General features: G+C 43.2%; 1 protein-coding gene across 1 annotated transcript in view; it reads right to left on the reverse strand.

The window, feature by feature from the left end:
• Positions 1 to 21898, reverse strand: part of ank3a (ankyrin 3a) — a 118126-nt gene that overhangs the window by 92675 nt on the left and 3553 nt on the right. The gene's annotated exons all lie outside the window — the stretch shown is intronic.

Below are 21898 nucleotides of genomic sequence, written 5' to 3' on the forward strand. Positions count from 1 at the left end.
TTCCCCACTGAGGGGCAGACAGGACATTCACAGTGGAGAGGAGAAGCACACTGACACACATACACACAGACGGAGGCAGGCGTGTGCACCATGAGGGGGGGTCCTCGGCAATTGACTGACAGTTGAGGGAGGTACGTTCTTTTCAGTTTGATGAGCATGAATTGCTTTTTATTTTTTTCATGATGCAGTCGTAGGCAGAAAGATTCACTGTTTATGCTCACAGATACAGATTATATGGGTCACATCAAAGCAAGGAAATGAATTAATCAACCGAAAAATTACTGAAGTTACTGAAAATGTGGTCACGATGCAGAGGGAATAAATGAGATTTGAAAACAAGCCCTGATTTCACTCACAGAGAAACCAGCGAGCATTTCTATCGCCTCCATCATCAAAGCATGATTATTTCAATTGTGCATGCATGTACTGCGACATGTTCCCTACATGCTCCACCACCTCCTCCTCTTCCTCACTAGAATCAGAAGAATGAGAGGAGCTGATGAAGAGCAGCAGGTTAGCGCAGGATCAACCACTAGGGGAGGAGTGATTTACACTAGAAACAAAAAGGGTTTGGATTTATGTACCTATAACACCAGGGGAAGAGTGTGAAAAGTCAACGGCCATATTTTCAAGCATTTAATTACCACAGTCTGGTTTGATGGAAGCAAAGCAGTCGTGTTTATGACTCAGAAGCCATTTACAAGCAAAGATACTTTGAAAAATAATAAAAATACTAGGAAAAACTGTTCAGATCTGTGATGCAATCAAGTGTTGTTGACTAATCTAAGTCCATACGAGGACAAGAAGAAATATAATCAGTGTTTTAATTAGGCTGAAGCTTTTTTTCCTAGACAATAACTCCAGGGAGTAGCAATGACTTCAGTGGGATATCCAAGTAACAAGGAGAGCGAGGAACTGTTGCCGGTTGATTACGAATTTCCGGTGAGCAACGGGGAGTTAATTTTCTTGGCTGAAACAAGTGGCGGTGTGACAGGCTCGGCTGTGCAGTGAGGGAAGTTATCCCTTTTCTGTTTTACACAGGAACGGCAGCAGAAGAATAAACAATTTCACGCTCGGTTGGGAACAGTAATACATGGCGTCGCACAATCACGCCCGGTGTCTTCCTCACACTGCATAGGGTTCTGCAATAACTCAGGGCTTTAAATAGTCGGTCAAATCCTGTACAAAACAGCGAGAAAACAATTTGGTCATCCGGGCAGTGTCTAAACTTCCCGGAGAAATGATTTAGAAGTGGTGCATTTTGATGAATGGCTCTCCTGTGCACTTGTCTATTAAATGTCTCGCTCTTAATTCCCACTACTTCCCTGCTGGTTTACAGTAAGTCCAGTTATGTTATGTAATCTGTTGTGGACAGAATAATTATATCTGTGGCTGAGGAGGAAGTTCAATTTGGTCATTAATAAAACACCATTTCCTGATGGAAGCCTTTACGATGCAGCTTGAGTGGTTTTTAATTGAAAACAGACAGGGAAAAATGCTGAAATTCTGAATGTAATGGAAGGGCAATGGAACTGATGGTGAGAAGCAATAAAGCGAAATAGTGAATCTGTTGATGGTTGGATTCGTGGCCTCAGAGGTCATGACCCTGTCACTCAGCCAATCAGAAGCCACGTTCAACAGATCAATCTTTGAGATATGACTCAACACCATAGCAACTGCCTCCATATATGACAATACAGTCCCTGGACAGTTACTCTCTGGTGGGCAAGGTGGTGGGATGTTCCAGGAACTTCCCATGCAGGATAAATATAGAAAACAAAAGTTGCCATGGAAACTGTGGGTTGATTTTGCTGACGAGGGAATTAAGAGGATGTTAAAAGACTGAAAACACTAACACGATTAATGTCTACATGATAATATGGTTCAGGAAGAGTGTCAGTGGTTTTAGAGTTATAGGTGAACCATCTATTGTAAAAGACAGGTGTTTGTGATGTTGTGGTGCAGTGATGAAAGAAGAAATTAGAGCTTTTTATTAAGTAAATGCAAATAAAAATGTTAAAAAGTCCTGATGGCAAGTCTGACTGCTTATTAATACAACCGATTGTTTTTGTCTACCTTCATCATATCAAACTGAGATTTGAATGGTTGTTTCTTGCTTTGGACACTAGCCAGGCTACTTGCGGTAGCCACGGTTCTGTGACAGCAGCGGGGGGGACTTTAGATTCAAAATAAAAACAATCAACATGTTTGTGTGTGTGTGTGTAAATTCTTAAAACACACAAATTGCAAGTTTGCTCACAAGTGTATAGTAGCCAGTGGACTACCTTTTCCGTAAGTCAACTGTAATTTTTTATAAAAAAAAGAAATTATGTAGTAAAGATACACATACTGTTAAAAACTGCAGTATTTAGTCGTTTAAAAAAAAATAAAACCCAGGACTGCAAAATCACAAAAACTGGGGAGGAGGCCTGTAAGAGCCTTTGTATTTGATTTGTTTTTTTTAATAATGAGACAAAATAATACAACCCAAACAGTTAGTGATTTTTAGGCAGCACTTTATGTGCTGTGCTCTGTGATTTGGAGGCTGATCAAAGGCAACCACAGAGCCTTCCTCCCATGCGAAGCAACAGAAGCCACCAGCACCATATGTGTGGGCCCATCAGTGGGTCCACATGCCATATGCCTGAATGTGCTGGTGTAATGCTTTCTCTGTGCCAATCATCTCAGCAATGGGGGTGTTCATTAGTACAGTCTTGGGGGGGTGTACTTATGCATGCATATATATATATATAAATACACACATTATATTACATATACACATATATACAGGTGTTCAGAGGTGTATTAATGTAGTTTGGCACACTTAAGCAAAACTATGCACTGTACATGTGGTCCTATGTTAGGGTTGCACAGTGCACAGTGTGTGAAGCCCTGGGTGTTTGTGCAGCCATAACCTCAGCAGACCCTGTTACTAGAATTGCAGGAGCTGCGTGTTTGTGCAGCCTTGTTACCCTCCCTTAGCTGCTGGCCAGTGGAATATCCTCCCCAGTGTCGAGTTTCCCCGTCATGATGGGATCATAGAGATGTGCCAAGAAACACTGTGTCTGGGGAGCCTCACTCGCTGTTGCACAGTACGCAGGCCCCATATCAAAGTATCATCACACACACGAACAGACACAAACACACAAAGCAACCACCTGGAAAGTGCTGCTGCACCCTGAAAACCCCCAGTCCTGTGTTACAGGGAAGTGCACACACATTCAAGCACAGACTGACTCATGCTATTGCTTTTCTTCACTGAAGAAAGGTCAACTGCCACCTGAGCATTTTCACTCCGTGCTTATTGAGCCTGGAGATATTTACCATACTCGTAAAAGTCATTTAAACTCCCATCACTCAAATGTATTTGGTAATAGATCCACGTCTTTCTATGCCCCTGGATGAAGTGCCAACACACCTCAGGCTGATTGGCCAATGTACAGTACAAGCAAGTTAATAACATAATAATCATGTAAAACAGTCATTGAGTTGCAATGAATATCACGTTTTGAAATAAGATGCATGCACGTCACAGCAATTCTCACCAAAATTAAGCCAAGTAACCAACTGTAAGATCAATGCACCTCCCTCTATTTCGAGCAGTATCCTCAAAGCAAGGTGACATATAAATACACTACTATCAGTTTCTCAGTGCCATCAATTATGATGTTAGCATGCCGGGCAGACAGTCGTCCGGCAGACAGTTTGGGAGTGCTTCACAGAAACTTGTGCATTCAGCCAAAGTTGTGTTTTCAAGCATTTTACCTTCCGCGGCTCTCTGAGACCACAGATACCAGACGTGTCCCCTGTCAAAATATAAACGTGTAGCAGCGCAGAGGGGAATGAAACCTACCAACTGGAATTAAGCCCAGATTTTACAGTAGTACCCTCTGGCCTAATGACAGTAACAGCTCCGACGCTTGATCACATGCAGGCCTCATGTTCAATCAGTGGAAAGAAGAAGCCGAGTGTCGGCCGGAGGTCCGAGCCATCCAGACAGCTGCCGCGTACAGCCAACTCTTGATAATGGAAATGTAGCACTACTACGCTTAGCTCATTCCATTTCTCGTATAGGTGCTGCCAAAAGGTCGAAATGCCGTCTGATATGGCATCTGGAAACGAGAGAGCAGGGAAAGGTTAAAGATTGAGTTTACTGAAGTTCTAATTGGATGCAAATCAGCTAATTGTGTTTGCACAGTGGGAGAGCGGAGCAGCAAAGTCCGTGAACTAAAAGTCTGGGTCACAGGCATCCAATCACCTCATGTTTCTCACACCTTAGCAATGGTCGCCATGCACAAACACACTCACTGGGATGGTGGAGGTGGTGTAAATGTCAAGTCTTCTCACTCACCCACACATACTCTATTGCAAAGTAGATGAATATTATGACACGTTTTCATTCTATATAGTCAATTCTACGCAATTACACCGACAATGCATGAGTCAAACATATATAAGGCAAAGTAAAAACTACACAAGTGTTCAAAATAACAAAAACTAACCCAAATAAAACATTTGAGGAAGTGTCTATGGAGATCCTGGTATAATCACTTAGAGCCCTCAAAGTAACACTCTCTTCTGGCCAGAAACCCATTTGTATTCAACGCACTGATGCGGTTTCATTAATGTGGGGCTGAGAAACATCATTTATCTCATCTTTGGTAGCTTCGGAAAACAAAACCAATGTCATTCATTCGATGCTGCCAACATCACAGAAGCTTCCATTCGCTCCATCACTGAAAGCAATAACGCACGGAGACAGAGGAAGAAAGGAAGGGAGAGAGCTTATCATTGTTTTTACCCCATAAACCATGAAGTTGTGAGATCTTGCCAAGTCTGATAAGCGACATCCAACGCGCCTCTCTAATGCTCTCTCTCTCCCCTACTCGTTTCACCCCACCCCACCGCGACCCCTCCCTCCCTCTGCATCCCGACAGCTGGGGCCCCAGTCCCACATCAGTGGAAATTTCCTGAAATGTCACTCCAGTAGATGGTCTGAGCGATTGGATCGCGTGGGGAGTATTGCTGCAAAGGCCATACGCAGACACACACACACACACACACACAACTCTCCCTCAGCCCATTGTCCCCAGTCCCCACACGATGGCTGTCACCCAAACTTCAGCACTTCGAGGCAAAATTTGTTCGGCCATGCGTGTATTATTCTGTCTCAAAACCCTGCTGTGGCTCGCCTCCCCTGAACCCCTTCACATCGCGTCCTCGCCTCCTCTTCTCGTAGAGTTCAACCTGTCACCGTGGCTCAGCCGGGGGGCCGGGATGAAAAGGTGAGGGGGTCAAACGGGACACAGGAAGTCTCTTGGGCCATGAATCTACACTTTAAAGGTTAACGTAAAATTGGAATCGATCTACACAGACTCTAGGTTGCTTCAAGACAAAAACAAAAAAAAGTCTGTGATGCTAGCAGCTCTGTGTGTTTTAAGCTTAAGCAGCAGCAAGCTAACACTTTTACAATAACAAAACAAACATGCTGATCATTCAGCAGGTGTAATGTTGACCATGTTCACCGCCTTTACTTTAGAGAGCTGTAGCTTGAAAACACTCTTCAGTGAAACGAACAATACGTAACTTCATTGGTCAGGGGTCTCTCAATCAAAACAATAACAAAAGACCTAGTTTGATGACTGAATAAGCGTGGGATCATGGGAGTTGTTGTCCACACCACGAGAGCTGTTGAATATCTACCTGAAGATACTCAGCCCCACAATCCTTCACAATATGGTTAGCGGATTTGACCACAATTAAACATACTACTTCCATCCATAAGGCAAAGAGGACTTAAAACGATAGCAAAACAAATAAGAGAATGACAAAGCACATTTATTAGATTGAGATCTATTATTGTTTCATCCATTAGCTACTTACTGGCAAAGGAAACCGCCCTACATGACTTCCCCTTTACTTAGATTCACACCGACGTATCCAACTAGCAGATATAGGTTACCAAAGTATTCTTGGTGTTATCCTCGTGTTAGCCACACTGCGGGAACACCCGTGCAGAAGATAAATGATATGTAAACAAAAACATACAGCTCCATGTGACTGTGCTTTCATACTCACGCTTTCCGCTCTTCGCATCTTCAGTTAATCCCGACTGTCTCTGACATGGTCCGCAGGTGCACCGGGTGCAAAGAGGGAAAGTGTTTCCGAGGCCATGAGCCGACTGCAGCCGGTGGAGGGAGAGTGTGCACAAAGCTCTGCCCAACCCACTTCAGCCGCAAGTGGCAGCGGGGGTTACAGGCAGGCAGTTAATCAGACAAGTGCTAATCTGGTTAGGAGATCAACCAACAAATGAGCCTCTCAGTGCTGAAAAGGAGGACACAACCCCCGCAGACAATGGAGCGGGTCAATGCCATTGTGTAAGAGAACAACAGGAAGGAGAGAAAGGGAGAATCACATCATAATGTCATAATTCAGATCGAAATTAGTGTCGAGTGAAGAGCAGGAGCATTAAGCTGCGCCTGCTAGTGGGAATTTCTACTGGAATAATCTTTATTGGACTAATTGTTGCGTGGACTTCATTTCTGAAAGCATAAAGCATAATATGATATTTTAGAAGTATTGAAAACAAAAGTAATGGCTGTGAGTGTGGTATATAACTAGAACAACCACCTGTTCATTCTAATTGGCAATGTCAAGAAATTGTGCCTTTGCACAGTGCCTGGTCCTGAAGGTCTGTTAAGGGTAAGTGGTGGCGGCTGGCAGCACACATGACAAAGCCAGTGACCACAAAAGGGGCTTCAGGATCTCCACACCTCTTTTGGTCTCCATGGAAACAACGGCGGGGATTTTCGGGTGCACAGGAGCCGCGAATACACCGTCACAAGGGGAGAGAGAGAGAGAAAAAAATGAGTCCTGCTACTGACATTTCACACAATCCAGACGTTTTCTCACCTCCTGGAATCAAAGTGTTGTTTATGATCTACAAAATTCAGAGTGGGTCATGTCACTGCACACCTGATGTTGTACACTGTGTGTGTGTGTGTGTGTGTGTGTGTGTGTGTGTGTGTGTGTGTGTGTGTGTGTGCTGTGCTTTAAAATCAAAATAGGTCAGACAGGATAGTCTGGCATATTTAACTACTTTAGGGCTAAAGTGACAGTCGTTTTAATCCATATCTAAGCCATAACAAAATTCCTCTTAAAGGATGGTTCAGATCATTTACAGTTAAAGCAAACTTTGGCCTGAGTTGGAAAAATACATTATTTTTATCTCCCCCCCCCCCTCCCCAGTTCCAAATCATGATGTGGACATAGTCTGGTGATGACTGATGCTTTTAACAGTTAACGTTCCCATAAAGAAACTGTTATGCTTCGACGAAGAGCATCTATAAACTGTTATAAACACACTAAGACAGTGTTTATTAAACTTTGCAGGAACAAAAGTGGCAAATTGCTTTTGCTGTCAAGCACATCCAAACAGTGGCTGCTCAGCAATGACCAAGGGAAGAGCCCCCCGCCTGACTCACATGCATTAGATTGAACTTTGCAGTTTAAAAAAAACAGATGGTCATTTTACATGGGAGGTTATAGAAGAGCCCATTAACTTTTGGAAATAGATGGAGATCTTCAGACATTTAGGCGACTGATATCTATAAGTTTGTGCAATTTGGTGCAGATCTCAATAAAAATCCAGATGTAGCTGATTAAAATGTGGGGGACTGTTGGGCCTTGGTGGAGGTATCTGCTCTACTGGGCCATTCTGTTGATAATGTGGTCTCATACGATCATTGTTAGTTCAAACATCTTTGATAAATTATTCTATTTTAGGCTTTGTTCCGAGCAGCCATTTGCTTTACGTACATTTTGGACGGGAGCAGATGATCAGTATCAGGGACTGACCCAGACAGAGGAGGTGAGCGACTGAGACAGGGACACAGACAGAGACAGAGAGAGAGGGAGCTCTTTCCTCGTCAACATTAACAAACACTGTCCTCTCCGTCTGACCTGTATCTTAGCTAATGATGATACCAACATACGCCAATGCAATTTACAGCCAAGGTGAACAGACATTTCCTCCATCTACACCCACGGTGACAAGCACGCCACACACACACACACACACACACACACACACACACACACACACACACACACACACACACACACACACACACACACACACACACACACACACACACACACACACACACACACACACACACACACACACACACACACACACACACACACACACACACACACACACACACACTGGGGGCCTTGTTAGTGCGCTTGCAGGCAGGTTCCCGTTGCCACATGCTGTCTGAGTGGCAGAGCCAAAAGAAGAACAAGACTCGGAGTAAACACAAACATTTACAGCTACAGCTTTGTCGAGCACAGACAGAGAGGTACAGTGCAAGTCTGTTTCACATTATATCTCCTACCCCGCCCTACCTCACCTCATCTTCTGCCTCTCTCTCTATCCTGGGCTGCCCAGTGATCTGGCTTGTCAGCAGAGAAGGACCGGAGCTTTGATGTTTGAGACTGTGACTGTGTGTGTGTTCGTGTGTGTGTGTTAGTTGGTTTCTCAAGTCAGAAAATTGTGCCCTCCTTCAGGTTTTCACAGTTACTTCCCATCTCTCTGAGGCAGCAGTGAGAAAACGAGCAGGTTGACACTGAAGGGGGGGAACTGAAGAAAGAAACCAAAGAAGACAGTGAGAAAAAGAGAGAGGGAAAGAGGGAGAGGTGCAGCAGTGACTCTGAGGAGAAAAAGGAGGCCAGACAGTGGATAATGTTTTATTGCACTGGGCCAGAGAGTGAATGCCTGAAGCTGTAAGGGAAGGGAGGAAGAAAGGAAGGGAGGACAGAAGGGAAGGAGGGAAAGAGAGGAAAGAAAGAAAGAAAGAAAGAAAGGAAATGGATGGATGGATGCTGGTACAGTATCATGAAGTAACATGTGACTTCAGGATCATTTTAAGACTCTTCTATTTTGAAACATCAACTTATATTTTCTGTTGTTTGGTCCTTGGAGTCACATGCTGTCATCACAGAACTTTTCCCTTTTCCTCCACAGCAAAAAACTGAAGGCTTCAAAAGTGTTCAAACACAAAAACTCTGAGCAGAACTCTTGAATTGCCAATCAATTTCATTACATTCTCTGTCAGACAAGCCGCTGCTGGGTTTGGCCTTTTCACTCACTGGCTGCATGATGTTCCTTCATTATTTCTTCCTCTCACACACACACACACACACACACACACACACACACACACACACACACACACACACACACACACACACACACACACACACACACACACACACACACACACACACACACACACACACACACACACTCTCTCTCTCTAATCATCGCTCTTAGAAACGCAGAGGGTTTTGCAGCGCCTGGTTGAATGGCACATTCTAGTACAGATTATCAGCAGCTCCAATTAGCTGGTATTACAGATGGAATAAAAAGGTAAATCTCCCGCTGTGACACGTAGAGCGTTTGTCCTCTCCAATCTCATCCCCTCGTGACACCGGAGAAAATCCCTGCACATGAAACCGTCTTCAATAAGAAGATAATCTGACTACAAAGTGATGTGAAGTTTCATCCGACAAAAAGAGTGACCTCGTGCCTTGGCCTCAAATGCCTCTGCTTGTCTTTTTTATTTCTTGTTTGCTGTAAATGTTCAGACCCAAACATCAAAATTGCTCTTGAGCATAAACCCCAGTTAGCTGATTTCAAAAGAGGAGCAGAAGTCACGTTAACTTAATTTGCCTGTGTCTGCCGCTCTGTCAGCCACATCATCCTCAGCTCTCCGCACATTACCCAGTCACAGGCTCATGTAGGGTCAATACTAATGTTGTCTTTATCCATTTCTAACTGTGACACTGCTGCTAAAGCAGATAATAAGATGCCAGTTTCAGTAAGGAAATGATATTTCCTCTGAAACGTTATTGGATGTTTTAGCTCAGACAAGACAGCTTGGCGCAGAGCTTTTATTACAATCGTGCTAATCAGACAACTATCTGATTTTATTAAATTAAATACAAGCTTCCAGCTACGCAGCCTTTTATGAGACAGAAATATTGAGGACAACACTCCTCAGAGCTCACTTTGATAGACGACATGTGGATAATTAAAACATGCAGCCTTTAAATGTCTTCCTGGCCATGTCTCTTTGGGTAAGTAATACATTTTTAACAATATTTGCCATCTGCATGAAAGAAGTAGGGCACAAGGGGAACCCTGGAGACGATTCGGGAGCCAGTTGCTCGAGAGGATGCTTAAAACTTCATGTCTTAGATACAGGGACATAGTCAAATATAGTAGGTCAAGTTGAAGACAAGTTCATGAACTAGTACAGTAGATGATAAAAGTCCTACTGCATGTCACACTGCGGGAGATGGTCTGATTAAGTATTCACACAATCTGTGTCAGACTGTGTGATTCAAGTTCTGGGATGGTGCAATACGTGCCTTGTAAATCATCACAATGTTTACATATAGTGAAAAACACAAATGCAAGCAGAGACATGCCGTCAACTCACATCATGTACTTACTGTACTGTTTGGAAAATGTTGCCAAATATTTAATCATAATAAACGAGAAGAGCGCATACCTCCGAGGCTAATGCCCAAACTCAGCATGTTAACAAGAAAGTGGAAAAACCGCCCCTTTATCTGATCCAAAATTTAAGGGCTTCTTTCTTGGGTCATGACCCTCTCCTCCACAGAATTTCTGAGGAATCGTTTCAGACATGCAAAAAAACGGAAATAAAAAACATAACCTTCTTGGTTGGTCACAGCACCGACACTTCTATGCAACCACAAGCTGATAAGAGGAGGATGTGGAAAGTGGGATCAAGGAGAAGCGGGAAACGTGGGATTCCAATTCTACGAAATGCGTCATTTCATGTTGTCGTCTGATGGGATAGTTTGCAAAAGTGGGTCACGGCAACAGTCAAATTATGGGATTTTGGTTTAGTAATTTCAGGCACAAGCTGCTTTTACTCACTAAAGCAGAGAAAAGGTTGATTTCAACATCAGGCAGAAACAATTTGATCAAGTTCAATTCTTTATTGTAATTTTTTATTGCGAATAAAAGGGGATCTTCCTCCAAACAGGTGATATTGACGCAAACTTCACAGTAAACGCTGCATCTCATAGGGTCCCCAGCAACAAACCCTTCTAAGTTTGAAGTCAGTCGTCAGATGGTTGGGGAGAAAAACGGACAGGGGATGAAGATTTGTGGATTTATTTTTCCCCGTTTAAAAATATGTCTGATGGTAAATGCACACAAAAAACTGCCTGATAGGAGAAATGTGTTGTGTTAAAAAAACTCACGAAGCAACATTCTGTGACCATGCTTTTCTCTGCAGGGAAAGAACTGATAATTTTAACTTTGAAAGTCAATTATACCTCCAACTATTGCACTTTCTGACTCCTTCTTTGTCTCCACGTCTTTTACATGCCTCTGTAATGAAGAAACACACAAGCACTGACGAATAACACGATCAATCACAGCCCCAGTGAAACACTCAATCCGTCTCTGTCTCGGTCAGCGAGGAGGACGTCTCCATTGTTTAATGACGCTGAGGGAGGAAATGGTTTCTCTTTGTTCTCTTACAAAAACCATTACTTCCTGCGTGGCTGTCCAGTACAGTACCGAGTTGACAAGACTACATCACTTAGTAATTTTGCCTAAACGTTTTTTTCTTTCTCTTTTATTTTAGGCACCTATCTTCTCTTCCCACTCGCTTTTATATAACACCCTCCTCTGCGACTGTATTAAAGAGGGCAGTGATTTTTTAGATAGATTCGTGTACTGTTATACAGTCACAAAAACCTGCACATATACGGTGGTTATTGAGTTTCATCTATAACCTTCAAAATAAGTTGTTGATATCTGATCATTTATTGTAGTGTTTATTAAAAGTATAATTTTGATACTAGACCTTTCTCATCATTCATCTTTCACATATTTTTTGCAGACTGGAGATGTTTTTACAGATATTATCACAGTTGCTTCCGTGTTCCTCTTCACATGGTTTTTCTGTTGTTCACGCAGGTATTATTAAATACAGGGGGTGTCCACGTTGTTAAATTGGTTTTCCCCGATTCACTTGTGCTGGGTAGTTGATGACAGATGAAGCAATCGTCAAGCGTCCCCAGCTGGCAAAACACGACTTGGCTTATTCTCTGAGGGTAAACCAGGACATCTGGGATGAGCTATAACTATGAAGGCCCCCTGGTCCACGGCGGGCGAGACAGCGAGGAGATCTCAGCTGTGATTTATTCATGACACAAGTGGGTGAAGACTCTGCCTTTTCTCTTTCCTCCCCTTCTCCCTCAGCTCCCTCTTTCCCCTGCTGCCTCCTGGATACCTTCATCATCATCATCCCCACATCCTCTCTGCTGTATCCCAGCACATTAACCCCCCCCCCCCCCCCTCTCTCTCTCCATCCCTTCATTTTCTACCTACTGATATTAATCACATTAAATCACTGGGCAGCAGGGGCCATTCATTTTCACTCCCTCGGCATGTACTGGATGTGTGTGTGGAGACTATTTTAACTTCATAATCATAAACAATTGATGGATTTAAAATGCATTTACAGTGGTCTGAGACTGTGGTCTGAGACTTTTGGGACCCCCCCCCCCCATGTTCAAATCATAGCCTGGAAATAAAAATGCGTCAACACTCCCTCCCACTATCCACAAATGAAGCCAAAATATCCCCAGATGTGAAGGCGGCCATCTTGTGCATCTGGAGCCAGTCTCACCTGTTAATCAAGATATTTTCACAAATGTTAACAGATAAGTAATTCAAATTTAATTTACTGGAAAAAATGTAAACTTCAACATAGAACAGTGTAATAAGAACAACTTCTTTGAGAGAGAAAAATGTATTCAACATGAACATTTTAGTTGGGTCTAGACCCCGTCCACCAACATGGAGGAGGCAGGATTTAAAACCTAAACTGATAACTATATATAAAGATGGCTGTTATATTATTATGTTTAAGGCAATAGTGTTGAAGTAAACGTTAAACTATTTCTCCACATTACATTTAATAGATATTAAATGTACATTTCACTGTACTTATCTAGTTTGCTTTGTTATTCCATTAAGACAATTTGCTGCTCTACTGTGATGTGTTGTGAACAGCTGATGACAGAGTGATCTCTGTATAACCTTGTGTAAGATGTTTTCACGTAATTCCATTAACAAACAGAGGCACATATACAAACACACACTGGTCCTGAGGGTATCTCATTTGCGGACTCACACCCTCCCAGCTGGGTTGTCACATAGTGTGTGCTGTCAATGACCATAGGGCAGAAGAAACCAACCCACACACCAACCTTCTGCGGAACCACTGGGCAATTCAACAAACACACAAACATAGACCCTTTCTTCGCCATGCGATCCATGTACGACTCCCACATGCCTCATTTGAGCCTCAGGCAACGCTACTCTCACACCTCAGCTTATTGCAAGGCCAGTAAACACAGTTCAGTGTGTGTACACAACAATTTGCAACTGTGGCTAGAAGGCACGCTGCACTGGGGCCGCAATCCATGATCATTTTCAAAATCCATAATCTTCTGTTTTTCCCATTTCAGGTAACCATCCATCCTAAACCGGTGCTTTCCAAAGCAGAAATACTCTCTACAGTTTTATGGCTGAAAATCCCATCATTGTGTAGTGTCAAGAGAGAGACAGGTTTGTTTTAAATGCTGATGTGATCGTGAACTTTCACAGACGTAGCTGAGCTCCCTGTGATGTGGAGCCAACTCTCTGTCAAGGTTCTCAATAAAGCTGCTCAGAATTTACTGCTGGTCAACAGGAAGCATTTATCACCTTTTCGTCCAATCACCATCTAAATCTAATGTTTACATCCGACAACTACAACAACAAAATGCTCGTACGTTTTTTTCTGTGTTCATCCTTACACCAATGAAGTGATGGCACCGGAAAAGATAGCTTCTACAGCAAACTATCCTCGGCCCATGTCATCCATATTTTTCATTGAATGGGCCATTACACCACGGCTATTTGTTCAGTAGACACCATAAATGGAGGTCCTCAGTAAAACAGCAATAACATCTTGAGATGTGTGTTGCTGAGTGAAGCGGGTGTTTTGGAAAATGAGCACATATTACCATATTACCTCATTAAAGTCAATGATGTGGGGAATAGAGGAGAGGATGTAATAAGACCAATATTGAAAGTTTTCAACATCCTAATAAAGACTGAGATGACCTGATCGTTAAAGGTTAAAGTTCGCTTGAAGCCAGCACACAGGCACATTTTACACTATCTCTGAGGAACAGGGAGTATCGTCGAATCAAAGCCACAGTGGTCCGTCTGCAACACAAATTGAGTTATTAATATCGATATGAAAAGATTCCCATCTGTCTGGCTCCTCAGCTGTGAGTGGAGAGAGGAAGGCAGAGTGTGACAGGACAGAGGAGGGGAACAGTTTTGTTCTTACACTGAAACCAGGACAATTCCACGAGTTATGTAATAGTACGAGAGAGAAAACTGTAGCATCACTGTCACAGAAGCACCTGGGAAAGTGGATCTCATGTATGCCTGCAGGGGTTGATTCTAGGCGCACATGTGAGCCGTCACTTACATACATTCATGTAGTCATCGACTTCTCCTACAGCTCCTCTCCTCCCACTCTTTTCTCTACTTAACATCGCCCGATCCCGTGTGGTTTCACCTGTCATGATTTCCTGCACTCTGCTCACTTCTAAAGATGTTTCCCACTCCTCCGCTGTCTCTCATCCATCATCATCCTCCGCTCTGCCTCTCTGTACCTACTCCTTCCATCCCAAATGCCATGATGCCATTCGGCTCAGGTGATGTAGCTTCAGGGCTCACATTATGCCGCTGTCAAATCCCTGAGCTGAAGTCCAAAGAAGGGAAAATGTTGAACGCGATCGTCGGCTGTCACATGTGCTGTTTCGAGAACACCGCTGATAGAGTTGCCCCTGTAGAAAGCCAACAGACAGCCTTGGAAAACCCATGAATAAGTAAAGCGTAACAATGTGGAACCCCTGCTGAAGGCTGATGAAAATCCCACGGTTCATGCCAATTTGAATATGTAAAAGCAATTCCTCCTTGGACAGATCACTGATATTGGTTTCATACTGAGCCTGCCTCTCACCCAAAGTCTATAGGATTGGCTCCAGCCCCCCTGGAACCTTTAAAAAGGTACAATGGAGTCAATCTATTCAACTCCGTGAAGCAGTAGACTGGTACATTTTGCTGTAAGTTGGGTTAGCAGCATGGGGGGGGGAGCTAAAAACAAAGAATTGGCAATTTGGAGGTAATTCACCTTTGCTACACAAACAAGATCTATGTCTTGGAGCAATCCCAGTCGCAGGCGTATACAGTTTATTAGTAAGTTGTGGTATCAGACCAGTACTTGGTATCGGTGGATAAAACCTAGAAACCCTGTAAATCCTGTAATGTTGACCAATATTTCAGTGATCCACAAAGGGAAATTATCTTTTTACAGCTGTGCAGGTGTTTTACAACAGGCTCAGAACAAGGTCTCAATATTTGGGGGAGAGGGGAACCTTTCTTATCTCATCCAGTTCATTTATTTGGTAGAGTGGTGAAACTTTGTTATGGTTGTGTTGTAATTGTATTAGGTTTGAAAAATACCTTATAGTCTTGGTTTGATATTGAAAAAGTCAACCATGACTTCAAGATTGAGACACAGATTTACCTAAAAAACATTTACTTGAAACCATGATCTTTCCATAAACTTAACCAAAGTGCTTTTCTTGCCTAAATCTAATCACACACAAGACTCAGGATCCTCTTCTGAGTGAAATTATCAACTTTCTATAGCGACCATCCATCCCAACCACCTTTCCTCGACTTCCATGCAATATAATGTACGACACCTAGCTCCCACAAAACATAACACGCGCAACAATTATGTCCCCATCAAAACGCATTAATGTCTCCAGGATGTCGCCCTCACCCAATTTTCCTGCTAGTTTAGCATAAATGGTGATAAATTGGCGATCTGCTCTATATTTAAAAACACAACCAAAGTTCTGTTGCTTTCTGGCAGACATTTTGAATTTCGGAGGAAGCCAGTTCCTGCGGTTAAGTGCATTTTCAAGCTGAGCGCCAGCACAAGGGTCTTGACACACTGTCTGTTTGAGAGACACTGCAGCTATCTCCTCTGCCTGGGATTACATGCTTCATCTTTCATTTCATTCACCTATTTTAGTCTCTCGCTAAAGCTTCCATTCTTCATCCCATGGAGGAAGCAGGGGTGAGCCATCTGGTTTGGCTCCGCTGTGGATGTATTCCTGATACATCATCTGACTCAAATAAACAACACCTGAGAACCAAAGGGACAGCGAGCGTTGCAGACAGCCTTTCCTCCTCGTTTAGTTAATTAAAACTGTGTTAAGTGAATTCTTTCAATTACAAACAGCTTTGGATTTTGCGTCGCTGGCACCATTCAGATCCTGGTGGAGTCGCTGCTCGGAAATCTGAAGACGGTTTTCACCCACCACAGTCTGCATTTGTTGTGAATAAACACAATAAGTCCGCACATCAAACACGATGAAGAGGAATTTAAAACATGCGGCTGGAGGTATTTTCCCTGCAGCTCTACTGTGGGAATTAGTGTGGGAATAGTGTGATCTCTGTCAATTCTCACACAATAGATGAGATGTTATATTCCCTGCATCGTGACCTCGGCCTAAATAACTCATACATCCATTTTCTGTGGTGATAATTGTTTGTGAAGGACAATTAACAGCCAGTGCATCTGTGACTTCATGTGGGTATTATGGTCATAAACGAACTGGTGACTTTAATCTGTCAGATTTCATACATTTATACAAACATTCAGTAAAACCACTGATATCAATTATAAAACAAGATTATTGGAATTGCAGACACACCAAAGTCGAGAGACATCACAGTGAGTTTAAACTTTTTGTCTTTTTGGAACACGACAAAACCTTTTGTTATCCTGCTCTGTTGCATTTTACAGTTGCTATGGTGACGCTGAGCCAGGAGAGGCTAAAGCAGGATCCCAAAATTCGATAAAAGGGGGTTTCTTAAATGTGACAGCTAGTGGAAGTTTTTATTTGACTCTGTCCTTTTCTCTTTTGTTTTCCATCACTGACTCGCACTGTGCTGACTCTTGAAGTGGGGACAAGAGGGAGAAGAGGAATGGAAAGAGCATAACGGAGCGAGATGTGAAGAGCCTTCCGGATGAAGCTGTGAAACGGAAGGAGGCGGCTGGTTCCAGGCAGCTGCGCCTGCCAGCAGAGGAAAACACCAGTAGAGTGGATATGAAGGAACACATTATTACAATGTAGACGTCCCTAGGCAACTCGTCTGGGCCTTAAATGAATGAACAGTTTGATTTATATGAAATAGATAATCACCTCAACCAAGGAGGCCATGTTGTCCCCATGTCAATTTGTTTCTTGGATGGATTTCCACAATACTTGGATGGATGGGACACGGGCCAAGAAAGAACTCATTTCATTTTAGCGTTAAACAAGAAAAAAGGGGCAGATCAAGGCATTTGTTGGTATTTTCACCAGAAATACACATATAGACCGATATGTATGAGTATGTGCTGTTTGGCGCGGATTCAAATGAAAATCTCGATCTAATGGATTTAAATGTGTTCATATGGAAGGGTAGGCTTTTTCAGCCACTGTACAGTACTAAACTGTCAAACTGCGGGCCAGCCTTCTTTGAGTCTACAGAAGAGTTTCACAAGTGTTTAATGGACAGAATCGTTCTGATACCAGCAGCCCGACACATGTGAGAGAGAAACTCACTTCAAATTGAGCCGAGCTCTCACGGGAACAGATTCATTCTCACCAACAGCACATAAAAACCTCGCTGAGGCATTTCTTCAAATTGCTTGCCTCTGTTGATGTAGGGGGGGGGCTAAGGAGAGAGGTTCGTGTACAGACGTGAGAGAATAGTGGCGAGCCCTTGTTAGGCTTTTTTGTTGATTGGGTCTTGTTCAACAACCTTGTTAGTTGGCCATGGCCACTCTATTTCTGTCAGTAGTGTGTGTGTGTGTGTGTCTGTGTGTGTGTGTGTGTGTGTGTGTGTGTGTGTGTGTGTGTGTGTGTGTGTTTGTGTACTGTGCACTTGTATTCAGACTGAAGCGTGCTCGAGTGGATGAATGCATGAGTCTTTGTCATACAGCAGCTGCCTCAGGTTTACTGTATCTCCAGAGAGTCGTGTTGTGATTTATAAAGGGAAGCCATAAGAAAATCAGTCAAATAACTAGACCTTCAAACTGTCAGAGAGAGAACCAGTCCACCAGTCAACCAGTGAACCATAAGAAAAATGCCAGGACCACGTTATGTCTGGAAAGTCGATGCATCAGTAGATTTTGGTGGATCGGTATATTTATAGCTGTTTCAAAAGGCCACATGCTTTGTGCATCAGTCATCTAAACATCACCTTAAAGACATTCATGATGTGGCACTTTCTGTGTTACGAATGAAAAACAAAAGCTTGAAGGATCAATTCATTTCCAAACATCTCACCCCCCTGCCCAGTCACTTTGTGAAGTGAACTTCAGATTGTCGGTTTTAGCAAGTTAAAGTTCAAGTTAAATCCAACCACATACTAATATAAGTTCTAAGACCAAAACAATCTCATTCTAGCACCAGTAATAATCTAAAATAGTGTGGATGTAATCAAAGAAACTGTTGTACAGAGCTCCCTTTATTGTGACTTTGGAGACATGTGTCGATAAGAGGTTCTGCGGCTCTTTGACCGTCCGACAGGCTCTTCAGATGAATCATCCTGGCCCCTTAAACCTCCACTACAAGCTGAAAGTTAGAGATCAACAGAGAGTCACAGAGAAAAATAAAACACTTCTCCTTCACACGTTCCTCTCCCCCCTCTTTTCCCGTCTACTCCTCCGTCACTCCCCAGCTCACACCTCACTCGCACTTCTCTCTCTTCTGTCGGTCTCCTCATCCCTCTCTATTTCACCTCCTTTTCTCCCATCCACATCCCCCTCTTCCGCGGCTTCCTCGTCTTCCTTTTTCACCTCATCCCTTTCTCCGACCGAGGCAGTTCATCTGAAGTAATGGAGCTCTGACAGGCTGATCCCTCTGCCCTCTCCCCGGGGTGTGCAGCTGTGCCCGGGCTCTGCGACGCCTACCTCCCCAAACACACATCCACGCAGAGTGCCAGAATACACCCACCTACACACATGCATGCATACATTTATAGAGCTGGAGGGAGCACACATGTTCAGGCACTCACCCCTCCACGCGTAGAGCATGTGCGTATAGAGCTTTACATAAGACATCACATTTCCATGCTGCACAAAGGATAATCGGCAGAAACAAGTAATGTCACGGAGGTGATGGGAAATCACAAGTAAAAAAATGTCTGCCTCATACCAATATCAAGTTGTTTTTATACTGTACGTTAAGGGAGAAGCATGACTTCGCAACTAAAAGAAGATAAATGTGATTCTTGATTGAATCTTAAGATGTGACATTTGAAATGTTTTTGAAAAGTGTCAGTCCTTTGACATTCTTCTGTGTTTCATACTGACAATATCCGAACAGACTTCAGTGCACTGTGGCCAGTATGAACAGACATGAAGGTTCTTGATTCAGCAGTGGGGTTGAAACTGATGATTATTTTCCATCATCAATTAATCCATAAATAATTTTTCAAAGATTTATTATCATAACACTTTCCTGTAGATTCCAGGGCCCACATCTTCAGAGTTACTTTCTTGCTTAGTCCACAACCCAAACATTTCTTCCTTAGAAATAAAAAGCAGAGAAACACAGCAAACTGGATAAATATTGATATTTCTGCTTGAAGATGACTTCAACAATGAATAAATGATCAAATAATCTTTCGAATGAGCCACTAATCGATTAATTGCTTCAGCTCTATAGGACAATTTACTGTATTTACCGTATTTTCCCCAGAGAGCGCACGCACATTTTCTCCCAAACAGCCCATCAAGCATAACCTCTTAAGGGTTTGATCTGTGCCAAGTCCATTAGCCTAATCTGAGACACTAAAGCAGCACTTTGTTTGCTCTCTCTCTCTCCAAACACACACACAGACACACTTCACATCTTCCATCAGCACTTTCACCAGTGCCCTGCTGATATCTGGGGGATGTGATGTGCCATTTTTTCTTTGAAGGCACTGTCACAGAACGGCTTATTTCACCAGTCCTCCAGACGTGGGGCTATCTGTCTCTGGCAGGGTTTTTCCATCCGAGACAAAGAGCAGAGCTGCCTGAGCCTCGCTGCCTTACTGCCTTGGCTGTCTCATTTGGAACAAGACAACACAAAAGAGACATATACACAGTCTGGTGAAAAGTGGAAAATGAGCTCAAGTCGATGTCCTACTTTTTTTTGTGCTGTATATTTATCTACGGTACAATAAGAGTTCAGTTGGTGAACAGCTGTTTTTTTGCACGCTCGAATGTCACATGGATTCTACGTGTTGCTTGTGGTCATGTTGTGAGTGTGAAATATACTGTGAGGAGCGAGCAGCCGATCATTCTGACGGCGCAGACGCACGACGAGCTGCAGTGACTTGTTTTTTTGTGACAGAATTTCGGTTTAACCACATTTCTCAAACGTCTCCATTCATCAACGCGTTTGACAAAAACAGCAAAAACAGCTCTGCTCGGGCTTGTCGGACGGGGCCAGAGAATCGCTCCCTACACAAACCTTACACAATCATCATATGTGTAAACACGTGGCTCGTCTTGCAGTTGAGGGCAGATTATTTTTGGGAGATATAAATCTGGTGAAACTGACCTGCACTGGTGGGTGAGCGTGGTTTTATATAACAATGTGTTTACTTTGCCGAGGAGACTCATTGGAAAAGCCGCGGATGTGGACAAACTGTTATTGTTGGCACTACATCATCTCAGCTTCAATTTCATTCCTGGGCTCACATGCTTTTATCGTCTGAAACCTCCAACATCTATTGTATATGAATATAGTCCAGTATATATATATAGGAATATAGGGAACATTAAGTCTTTAGATCTGGGTTAATAAAACATTTACTGTTCTGATAACATAAGCCCTTTCTTCCTCTCTGTAGTGAAGCAGCTAAATGTTGTTGAGCTCAGTTATAGTTATTAGTATTCTAGAAAGGAGATACTTCCATGTAGGTCCTCTGGGGTCTCTTTATCTCGCAGGCACATTTCTGTCTTTTGTGCGAGGAAACGGTTCCATGAGCAATTTAGGAGACTAAACTACACTGAAAAGACAAGTGTGCTCTTCAGACATACGTGCACACACACAAACCCACACACAAATATTCGGGTTTCACTTGACCCGTCAGCAGCTTCTGTGTGTGTTTGTGCGTTTGTGTGTGTGTTTCTGTGTGTGTGTGTGTGTGTGTGTGTTATGTAAAGCTCATTATCTCTATCACGACACCAAACTCTTATCATTAAGCCTCTGTGAGACCATAGAGCATTTGGAGAAACATCAAAGTGCAACACAAACTGACTGTAACTCACAAATGCACGCGCACATCCAACACGGAAGCCCTTAATACATGAACACACACACACACACACACACACACACACACACACACACACACACACACACACACACACACACACACACACACTCACTCACTCACTCACTCACTCACTCACTCACTCACTCACTCACTCACACAAACACAGATGTGCACAAATAACCACAAGAAAGCAAACACAACGTCATGTTTGGCGTAGATTTACGACCCCCGTCATAATCAAGATAAGTCTGGGACCTTGAGTCAAAAGATGTTTGATTGTATCCTTGAGCTCCCCCCCCCCCCCTCCTTCACAGCAGCTGCCTCATGAAAAATGTATTTCTGTTCAGGCCACAAAGTTCACCAGTCCACCCCCTCCTC

Source organism: Hippoglossus hippoglossus, chromosome 15, assembly GCF_009819705.1.
Source record: "Hippoglossus hippoglossus isolate fHipHip1 chromosome 15, fHipHip1.pri, whole genome shotgun sequence".
NCBI classification, from domain to species: domain Eukaryota; kingdom Metazoa; phylum Chordata; class Actinopteri; order Pleuronectiformes; family Pleuronectidae; genus Hippoglossus; species Hippoglossus hippoglossus.